This window comes from Suncus etruscus, chromosome 16 (genome assembly GCF_024139225.1).
Source record: "Suncus etruscus isolate mSunEtr1 chromosome 16, mSunEtr1.pri.cur, whole genome shotgun sequence".
Lineage (NCBI taxonomy): Eukaryota > Metazoa > Chordata > Mammalia > Eulipotyphla > Soricidae > Suncus > Suncus etruscus.
The window spans coordinates 29,652,861-29,665,404 of NC_064863.1; positions in this window are offsets into that span (position 1 = coordinate 29,652,861).

Here is a 12,544-nt window from a genome sequence, read left to right on the forward strand (position 1 = left end):
TGCTATCACTCTGACCCCGTTTTCTGAGGGCAAAATCAGGAATAATCCCTGCCTAAGCAACACTGACTGTGGCCCCAAAACAAAATAAAACAAAATAAAATAAAATCAAGACTGAATTAAAGAAAGAGCTCTTGAAAAAGAGCTTTAAGAAAATAGTTCAAGATAGCAGTAAAATAACAGAAATTTTATCCAACTTATTTAATGTGTCCACCAGAAATGTTATATGACTCTATCATGGAATTAATATTAACTTTCAGAATGGATAAATTGGGGAAAGCTTGAAATTATATCTAAAATTAATATTGACTTTGTAAGAAGATAAATCTTTAATCATTTAGTTTGCAATTATCTTGAAAGCATATATTTCTTTAAATATAGAAACTATATTTTATTATTTTCACAATGACCTCAAGAAAAATGTTTTTACTTAACAATATGATATTTTCATATCTGTATATTTTCTTTTATATAAACAAAAAGCAATAATGAAGTGAGCTAATAAAAATCACAAATATCTTAAATTAATGAAAATGAGTTAAATTCTTCAGTATATATTATCCACTTCAATTTACTAAATTTTGCATTTACATACTGAAAACAACTTCAATATTTTTTCTAGACTAGGTATATTGACAAAAATCTACATTTTATATTATTAGTATTGTTTATATTATTCAAGGTATTATATATAATTAAATGTTAAGATTTTTGATACAGTAAATGTTATGATTTTTATTCTATTTCTGAAATTACTGCTATGTTTATATAAACTTTTTATTTTATGTTATTTTATTTTTTGTTATTTTATTGGTTTTTGGGTCACACCAGTGGCACTCAGGAGTTACTTTTGACTCTGTGCTTAGAAATTGTTCAAGGCATCCTCAGGGGACCATATGGGGTACCAGGAATCAAACCACCTTCAGTCCTGAATTGGCCACATGCAAGACAAAAGACTTACCGCTGTGCTATCTCTCTGGCCCCTCTATGTATTTTTTAAATCTGTTCATTACTTGTCTGAAAATATTTTTTAACATTATAATTCATTCCAGTCTAGGATAAATGAATTATTTTTTTCTTTGTAAGCATGTTCTTAATTTATACATTTATTTCATTATTTTCATAGTTTTCATTTTTAAAGGTTTATTTTAGTTCTTTGGATAAAATTTATTGCAAATTATCTGTTCATAGGCAATGTAAATAAAATAATTTTCTCTTTAAGATGCAATTTTTTAAATGCTTTAAAATGTATATAAAATATAATTTATTTTGGTATTATTTTAGTGTATTTATTTATCAATTGTAGTTTTAGTGCCTGCATTACATAAGAGCATATAATATGTACATAGAGTTTTATATCTTCCTTTGATTTTATATATTTTTCTTTAATTGCTCTGACTAGACAATTAAAAGTACAATATGTTGCCACAAAAATTACATAAAGACAACTACTGTAAAAACATACGCACTTGCAACTATGCCCATATATTTAACACCTTAATTAATAAAACACAAAACAAAACTGCACTGAACAATACTTCCCATCTATTAGAATGGCTATTATAATTCTAAAAACATAAGAATACAGGAAATGGTGTCAGAATATATGGATACAATATGATGTTTTATGCTAACAAAGGAAATGTAATTTGTTATAGTTAATTTAGAAAGTGCCTATTATTTTTATTTTTTAAATACAAAACATTTTAACAGTTATTGTACTTCTAGCTATTTACTCAACGAGTACTAAGACAATTCTATAAAAATGTACTATTATGTTTATTTTAGCACACTAAGAAGAAATGAACAATTATTAGTGTGTAAGTCATTCAAAAGGAATTCCACACAATATGTAAATGCATTGAGCTTCACTATTGACAATGATGGCTATTTTAACTCTCAGGATGTATTTTTATCCAGAAAATGAGAGGAACAATTCATATTAATATCCTTTTTAATATATATTAGAAACAAATAAGTTGGCATTTTTATATCAACCTACAAAGAAATTTCTTAGACTTAATGGTCTCAAAAGTAACATAAAATATAGGAATAAACTATACACATCTTGGGCAATACTTTACCAATAATATATTTAAGTTGTGTTCTAAATAATATTAATGAATGAACTTCCAAATAAGTTTACATTATGAAGCAGAAAATGATAAATTGGCACTCTTCAAGAATATAAAGCATGTAGACAATGAAGGATGGTGATGCCTGAAAATCTCTGAGACAGTTGTAGTAATGTCCTCAGACTATCTTAATGTTTTGTTTATGTAGAATATCCTGTGAAATGTATGTATTTTTCTGATAGAATAAGTCATGACTATATTAATATAAAAATATATGTTCAAGTTGTAGTGAAATCAGTTAAAAAAACTGCAATATTTATATTCACACTATGAACTGATGTTGTATTTAAAATCATTCAAGGAAAGTATTCCTGTAATATAAAATTTTTATTAATTTTATTTTGATAAGGCCTTTCCTATGAGGTTAGTGGTTATTTACTACTTTACTATCAAATATTTTTCTAATATTGGTGCTTTCATTCTACTTGAAATGAATCAAATCCTTAGAAATATCCTATAGATATGTTTTTTCTCTGAATAACAGAATCATTCATTAAGTGTTTTTAAGTAATCACCTCTTAGGTTTCTTCAAATTATATAGTATCAATAATAATAGGTTTTAAAAAAACTGTTAAAATATATAATTTTATATATAGAATATAGATGCTCCCTTAATTGACTTGAAAATTGTAGTTGACAAATGAAAAGTTTTGCACAAAAGAATTAAACAAAGGTAATACGTTCAGTTAGGACTATTTGTCTTCTCTAATTTTTAATTAGAATTATTAATGTTTTAAAATGACTGTGCTTTTCAAATATAAATGCTATGTATAAGCTTTAACACATTTAAAATCTAGTGTATTAAAGTGACTGAAATATGAAACTGCTTTAAGAATTTATTTGATAAAGACACTTATTAATATGATCATCCCATAGATTCTATTATAAATGGTTCCTTTGGTTCTATGTTCAAAATTGCATTAATTAGAACCCCACTATCTACTGGTGCAAAAGTTTTATGACTATATAAATTTGTCAGTTTTATTTATTTGCATCCTTTGTGTTATCAATGTGTGAAATATAGTAAACAAAATGCTTATATTTATTGAGTTAATTTATAAATCATATAAATTATTTCTTAAAAATTAGTGAATGATTTGTAATCCACTTGGTCAAAATAAAATTATTTTAAAAAGTAAACAGTATAAAAATACTAAGTGAAAGGAAAAACTCATCATAAATTGTACATATTTTTACCAAATGTCAAAAACTAATCTAGTTTTCTATAATTTTTATGTGTTCTTTGACTAAATAAGGCATTGTTCACATAATTATTGTAAATTCAAATATTTTTGTTTAGAATGTTAAAATAACCCATTATTAAAAATCACTTATTTGAGAAATACATATTTATTATACATAATGTAATAGAATGGTTGTAAAAACTTAGGTAGGGATGTTTCTTTTATTTATTTATTCATTCACTTATTGATTTGGGGACCACACCCGGTGGTGCTTGAGGGTTACTCCTGGCTTTGCAATCAGAAATAGCCCCTGGCATGCTCAGGAGACCATATTGATGCAGAAGATTGAACTCTGGTGGCCCTGGGTTGGCTGCCTGCAAGACAAACATCCTAACCACTGTGATATTACTCTTGCCCTAGCTATCTCTTGACTAAATGTTAATTTTCAGATGTGAATCTTATCTGTATTTCAGTTTGTAATTGAGTAAAATTTTATTGTCTTAAATAATAAATTTTCTATGTGTGTCATTTGGTCATTTGTAATTCAGACTCCTACAATCCTTCCAAGATTGAACCAGGATGATCTTAAATACAAGATACTGCCCAGAAAATTGAAATGGTCATCAAAAAACTTACTAAAAACAAAAGCCCACACCAAGATGTATTCAATAATAAATTTTTTCAAAACTTTAAAGAAAAGCTACTTTCAACTCTTTTCAGGCTCTTCAAGGAAATTTCAAAAACAGCAACACTCCTAAATAGTTTCTCTGAAACTAACATCACCATGTACCAAAAGCAGGCAGAGACACCACAAAATTCAAGAAAATTTTAGACTTATATACTTATGAACACAGATGCAAAGATCCTCAACAAAATGCCAACAAATAGAATCCAACAGCTCATCAAGTCAGTTATACACCATGATCAAATAAGATTTGTCCCAGGGATGCAAGAATGGTTTAACATATGCAAATAAATCAATGAAATAAAATTAAAAAGCATATGATCATATCAGTAGACGAAGAGAAAGATTTGACAAGGTCCATTCTCCATTCATGATAAAAACTCTCAATAAGACAGAATTGAAATAACATTTCTCAGTGTAGTTAAAGACATTTGCCACAAGCCAATAACAAGCAATATACTCAATGAGGACAAACTAAAAGTCTTTCCTCCTAAGATATGGCACAAGACAAGATTTCCCCCTTGCCGTTTATATTCAATATAGTACTGGAAGTACTTGCCATGGTAATCAGGCAAGAAAACTATATCAAATGTATCCTCATAGGAAAGAAAGTTAAACTCTTGCTATTTACAGGTGACATGATACTGTATTTAGGAAATCCTAAAATCCTCTAGAAACAAGAGACTTGAATAGTAAAGTAGCAGGCTACAAAATTATTATGCAAAAACCCATGGCTTTTCTATACATCAATGATAAACGAGAAGAAAAAAAAATTAAAAAGCAATTCTATTTGCAATTGTATCTCGGAAAATTTAGTAACTTGGAGTCAATTTAACTAAAGAGGTTAATGATATATACAAAGAAAACTAAAAAAAAAAGGAGCTCCTTCAAAAAAAATAAGAGAACACAAGGAAATGGAAATATTTGCTTCACATAGATTAGAAGAATCAACATTATTAAAATGTTAAAAAAAATTCCCAAAGCATTATACAATGCAATCCCTGTTAGAATACCTATGACATTTTCAAAGAAGTGGATCTAACAGCTTGAAATTTATATAAAACAATAAATGTCCAAAAATAACTAAGGCAATCTTTAAGGAAAAGAATGCAGGAGAAATCTCTTTACTCACCTTTAAACTGTAATTTAAAGTAGTAGTCATTAAACAACATAATACTGGAATAATGACGGCCTTCAGACTAATGGAACAGACTTGATTTTTCTGATACAAATTTGCAGTCATATGATCAATTAATCTTTTATAAAGGGGCAAGAAATACAAAGTAGAGCAAGGAAAGTCTCTTCAACAAGTACTATTAAGAAAACTGGAACTTCCAGCCTCCTCTCTTTTGTCTCTAAAAATTATTGCAAGAAAGTCTTTCATTTTTCTTAAAAGTTCCATTTCACTTTATGAAGCTCACCATAAAGAATGATGAGTGCAGTTGGAGAAATAATTACATTGAGAACTATCCTAACAATGAGAATGAATGAGGGAAGTAGAAAGCCTGTCTAGAGTAAGGCGGGGATGGGGCGGGAGGGGAGGAGGGAGATTTGGGACATTGATGATCAGAATGTTGCACTGGTGAAGGAGGGTGTTCTTTACATGACTGAAACTTGTAATCAAGGTGTTTAAACAAAGATATTTAAAAAATGAAAAGAAAACTGGAGGCCAGAGAGATAGCATGGAGGGAATGCATTTGCCTTGCTTGCAGAAGGAGAAATGGTTCAAATCCCCGCATCCCATATGGTCCCCAAGCCTACCAAGAGTGATTTCTGAGCGCCAAGCAAGGACTAAACCCTGAGTGCTGCCGGGTGTGACCCCCCCCCCAAAAAAAAAAAAAAAGAAAAAGAAAAAAAAAAGAAAGAAAAAAAACTTGTCAGGTACATGCAAAAAAAGTGAACTCATATCTTTAGTTTATACCATGTACTTTTATGGGTTTTTTTTTTTTTTTTGGTTTTTGGGCCACACCTGGCATTGCTCAGGGGTTACTCCTGGCTGTCTGCTCAGAAATAGCTCCTGGCAGGCACGGGGGGGACCATATGGGACACCGGGATTCGAACCAACCTCCTTTGGTCCTGGATCAGCTCCTTGCAAGGCAAAGGCCGCTGTGCTATCTCTCCAGGCCCAGTACTTTTATGTTTTTATGATAGTCCAAATTGCCTTAAATTTGTATCAAGACCTAATAATATAAAAGTTAATTTAGTTGAATTTTAGACATACGATGTTCTAGTACTTTTCCCACAGCTAGAATCAATTACTCTCCACTAGTATTCCCAGGTTTCCTTTCACCAATCAGCCTGTCTCTTTTAAAGACATTTCATTTTACAAAAATAAATTACTTTATTTAAATATTATTATCTACATAGTTGATCATTATGCAATTGTTTCTGACACTCCATGTTACAAAACTAATCTCACCATCAGTGTAATAATGCCTCCACCATTTCCCTGAATTCCCACCCATTTCCAAGACTGAGTCCTTGGCAGACAAATTCTGTATTGTTTGTTGGTAGTATTTTTTAAATACGTCAAAATTAAAATTAGCAAAAAATTCTATATTTTTTCTGTACATATATGTTCATATATACATATGTACTCATGTATAATCATATCTACACATATCTATACATCATATGAAAATGCTGGTTCTTTTTCAGGGCCATGTGATTAAAGGAGCCAGCCATGCTACTGGTCAGAAACTCCTACTTGTTCCCTTCATGGCTATGATCTGTGTGCTTGTCACTTGCCACTTTAAGGGTACTAGGGGAGCTCTTGCTATTTAGTCAATCTACCCTCTTGGTGGTTCTCTTTAGGGCTGCCAACCAGGATCTGGTTACTTGCAGCCTGCAGAGGATTAGGGGTACTTGCCATGATGCCAGTCATCCCTCCTGTTCTATATTTTATTTTAAGTGTGAATCTATGACTTTTCTGACTAAATTAATATTTAGCTTGACCTAAGTCTAATCATCTTATTTAAAACATACCTTCATACTTTAACACATAGCACATTAGGTAGTAAACTTATTTAGTAAATTTATCACATACAATATAATTATTATGTTATGAATTTCTGATATTTTAACTTTGTGAAAAAAGGCAAGAGGTTGTCGATAGGAGGCTCTCTAACTGAATCAAACACCCTAATTAATTTGAAAATATTTCACTATTTTTTCTAAAATACTATATATAATTGGTATCCTATTAGGAAAAGTTACTGAGATATATAATTTTCTATCTACAAATTAATTACTGTTTTTGATGTCTATGCAGTTGAAATTCAAGCAGAATTCAAGGATTTTACACTGGTCAATTGTAGAATCTTCAGGTTTCATTGGTTCTGTGACACTGATTCAGATTAAAATTGACCTCCTAAGGAAAAGAATAAAGACTATGCCACGCCTCTCAAATCCTGAAGCTGTTTACACTGTTACAACTCAGACTGATAGATACATATGTAATGGGATATATTTATCAGAAAATGAACAAAAGAGCTTGCCTTTTGTGACCTTGTCCTTATATCAGAGATGTCTGGCAGAAAGAGTTTTTTTTTGATCTTTTATTTCTAAATTCTTGACATTTGAGATATGCTTTGAAAATACATTGCTTTCTCAGCTCATGGATCTTCTTGTCCAACATGCTGAGGACATATTTGACACCTCAGCAGGGGAGAAAGTTAAGATGTTTCAGAATTTTGCTAACAAATAATTGGAGTTTTCACTGAATAAAACCATTTAAATGGTAGAAATTAATATTAGAGTTCAATTTGCTGTACCACTTAATCAGTTTCTAAAGAAGGTGGACCAAATTGTGGATGGGTAGGAAAGGGAAATAAAGTAGACTAGAGGTGAAAGACACAGTAGTGGAGGAGTATGGTCACTTTGGTGATAGTGAGTTACAGTAATTTTTAATATGAGTAGCATAAATCCTGACACTATTATAACTAACTAAATTATAATATATAACATTCAGAATATAATAATGAAAAGGTTCACTTGAATTCCAAATGCAAACAAGCCAAAATATATATACATATATCTCTATTTTCCAACATTATCCATTCAGCTTGTCTATTCATCTCACCTTTTATTTATATTTCTCTATGTATATACTATATTATATTATATACTATATATACTATATATTAATGTACTATATACACTATATCCATAGTATAATTGTCTTTACTGGTCTTACATTAATCCAATAAAAGTGTACTAGATATTCATTAAAGAGATACTATGAGTCAAGTACTCTTTAATAGTAAAAATATATCAATAAATACAATACAAAACAATGAATTGTAGCTTTCACAGGATGATCAAAGGTAAAAAAATGGATACTTTAAATAAAAATCAATAAAACATGTTCCAAATTATAAATGTTATTGATGGGGCCAGGGAGGTGGCGCTAGAGGTAAGCCTTGACAGTGCTAGCCAAGGAAGGACCACAGTTTGATCCCCCAGCGTCCCATATGGTCCCCCCAAGCAAGGGGCGATTTCTGAGCACTTAGCCAAGAGTAACCCCTGAGAATCAAACGGATGTGGCCCGAAAAACCAAAAAACCAAACCAAAACAAAAATGTTATTACTATGGAGAAGTTTTTATTGGGAAAGAAAAACCTTAAGAGTGATGAAGAAATTGTTTTATTTATTTATTAATTTATTTTCTTTAATTAAATCTTTATTTTAAACATCTTGGTTCAGAGTTATTTCTGGCATTCAATACTCCAACACCAAATTCATCACCAATGCATTATTACCACCATTAATGCTTCCCAAGACTCTCCTCCCCCACCCCTTACCTGTATCTGAGACAGGTATTCTATTAAAGCTTACCACAAAGTGGTGAGCTCAGTTAGAGAAATAACTATACTGACAACTATTATGGCAATGCAAGAAACTGTTTTGATTAATAAATATTAGCATGATTACACTCATTAAGATAAAATTTGAGGGGCCGGAGAGATAGTATGGAGATAAGGCATTTGCCTTGCATGCAGAAGGTCGATGGTTCAAATACCAGCAACCCATGTGGTCCCCTGAGCCTTCCAGGAGCGATTTCTGGGCATAGAGCCAGGAGTAACCCCTGAGCGTCACCAGGTGTGACCCAAAAAACAAAACAAAACAAAAGATGAAATTTGAACCAAAACTTAAAGAAGGCAATGGAGTAGGTCACAAAAAGTAATTGGCAAAAAGTTTAAACAAGGGATTGGCAAATGAACATATTGACACAGAACATATGTTCAATGTTCTTCAATTTTCTTCTTTTCATCACCTTATGTTTTTTTTTTATTTTTATTTTTAAGTTGGGGGAAGTTAGGCCACAGTGCAGAATTTTCGGAGCTTACTCCTGAACATGTTTATAAAAACATTTGGGTTGATGCTAGAATCAGGGAACAGGGGTGGAGCAATAGAACAGTGGTTAATGTTTTGGTCTTGATCATAGTTGAATACAACACCAGGAATGATCTCTTAGCAGACAGTAACTAATAAGCCCTTAGTAATTCCAGTATGACCCCCAAACACCAAGAATCAAACTAGATTCCCCAGGATTCTTTACATGTCCAAGGCACTCAAGATTTGACAGAAACGCCCCAGCTTCCAAGACTGCTATGCTCAAGAAGCAACATATCAAGGAACAATATTAGAATTTTCAAACCCAGTTGGCCAATATCTTAAGAAGTGGCTACAGTGAATACATACAATCTGACAGTTATTGATTATACTCTTAAATATATATAATGTAAAATCTGTAAACACAATTCAAAAAATTAGATATGAAGATTACTACTCTGTACACAAGGACACATTCTGGATACTATATTATTGAATATTTTTAATAATATTAAATACCACTTTAATTTGAAAATGTTATTTTAGGGGCCGGGAAGGTGGCGCTAGAGGTAAGGTGTCTGCCTTGCAAGCGCTAGCATAGGACGGACCGCGGTTCGATCCCCCGATGTCCCATATGGTCCCCCCAAGCCAGGAGCGACTTCTGAGTGCATAGCCAGGAGTAGCCCCTAAGCATCAAACGGGTGTGGCCCAAAAACAAAAACAAAATAAAACACAAAAAAACAAAACAAAACAAAACAAAAGAAAAAAAAGAAAATGTTATTTGGTACTAACACACTGTTTCTGTAGTCTTAAGGAAGAGATATCTTATAAATAAATTAATAAGTAAATTAATAAATACAATAAAATGATTTTATTTGAGTGTTCTTTATATTAAAATAATATTTCTGTTTAATTTATGGGGCCAGAGAGTGGCACTAGAAGTAAGGCATCTACAAGCAGTAGCCTAGGTCGGACCGTGGTTTGATTCCTGGCATCCCACATGGTCCCCCCAAGCCAGGGGTTATTTCTGAGAGCTTAGCAAGGAGTAACCCCTGAGTGTCAAATGGTTGTGGCCCCAAAAACCAACCAAACAAACAAACAAAAACAATTTATTGTTCCATCTTATTGATAGCTAGCAAGACTAGGAGGGATGAACCATGTACTGCCAAGAATCAAACTCAAGACTTCTCTTTCACACAGTGTAGAAAATTCTATCATTAAGGCTACCTTTCTTAAAAATAAATTTGTATTTCTTTTCTTGCTGAAATTCATATTCTATTAAGGATTCTTAACATTTCTTATTTATGATAACTTTTTTCATTTATTTATCTAACCAAACAGACACAGGCATAAGTGCTAAATACCAAAATATTGATATTAAAAATACAATTTCCCTTCCTTGAGTTTAGATATTGTACACAAACTGCTGACTGTAAAAGTGCTGAATCTAATCTGCTGTGTGTCATAGAAATCCACAATGTTGTAAAGTTAGGATGTTCCAGACTTGTCAATATTTTCAAAATTATCTATAAAATAGTCTACTTTTAGAATGTGATTTCAATTGTATTTCCTATATTAATTTAAGGATATTGAACAATATATACATTTACACATATCCTTGATTATGTACTATGTAAACACACTCTAATACATGAAAGTGAAGTTGAATTAAAGAAAAGTCACATAGCATGTATCATATATATGTCATAGATATAGTTATATATGTGTGTTTCATGTATCATACAATATTTATCTATAGGAAATCTATGGTGACTGGTGCTATATATTCGAGATATCTTAGAAAAAATTTGTTTGCAAAAATAAATGTGACCTGAAAAATTGATATTGTATGTTGTGTGATTAATTTTTACCATTACCTTAAAATGTTTTTGACTTAATTGTGCAATGAAAAATTTATAAGTACCAGGCCAGAGTGGTGGCACAAGCAGTAAGGCATCTGCCTTGCATGCACTAGCCTAGTACAGACCACAGTTAGTTCCCCCAGCATCCCATATGGTCCCCCAATTCAAGAGCAATTTCTGAGCACATAGCCAGGAGTAACCCTGAGCATCAATGGGTTTGGCCCAAAAACCAAAAAAATAAAATAAAATAAAATATATAAGCATCATTCAACTATTTATTTCACTTTAAATATTTACTTTTATATAATATCTTTATTTAAACATCTTGATTACAAATATTACTGTATTTAGGTTTCAGTCATGTAAATAAAACCCCCCTTCAACAGTACAACATTCCCACCACCCACGTCCCAAATCTCCCTCCATCCCACCTCACTTCCACCTGTACTCTAGACAGGTTTTCCAGTTCCCTCATTCATTCACATGGTTATGGTAGTTCTCGGTGTAGTTATTTCTGTAACTACACTCACCACCCTTTGTGGTAAGCTTCCTAAAGTGAGCTGGAAGTTCCAGCCCTCCTCTCATTGTCTCTGAGAATTGTTTCAAAAATGACTTTTATTTTTCTTAAAACCCATAGATGAGTGAGACTATTCTGCGTCTATCTCCCTCCCTCTGACTTATTTCACTCAGCATGATAGATTGCATGTACATCCATGTATAGGAAAATTTTATGACTTCATCTCTCCTGAAGGCTGCATAAAATTCCATTGTGTATATGTACCACAGTTTATTTAGCCATTCATCTGTTGAAGGGCATCCTGATTGTTTCCAGAACCTAGCTATTGTGAATAGTGCTGCAATAAATATATGTGTGAGGAAGGGATTTTTGTATTGTATTCTTATGTTCCTAGGGTATATCCCTAGGAGTGGTATAGCTGGGTTGAATGGGAACTCAATTTCCAGTTTTGGGAGGAATCTCCATATCGCTTTCCATAAAGGTTGGACTAAACAGCATTTCCAACAGCAGTGGATAAGAGTTCCTTTCTCTCCACAACCCCGCCAACACTGTTTATTCTCATTCTTTGTGATGTGTGCCATTCTCTGTGGTGTGAGGTGGTACCTCATCGTTTTGATTTGCATCTCCCTGATGATTAGTGATGAGGAGAATTTTTTCATGTGCCTTTTGGCCATTTGTATTTCTTTTTTATAAAAAGTGTCTGTTCATTTCTTCTCCCCATTTTTTGATGGGATTAGATGTTTTTTTTTCTTGTAAAGTTCACCCAGGGCTAGATATTTCTTATAATGGTTAATTATTTTCCATTTAATTAATTTATAAACTATTTATATT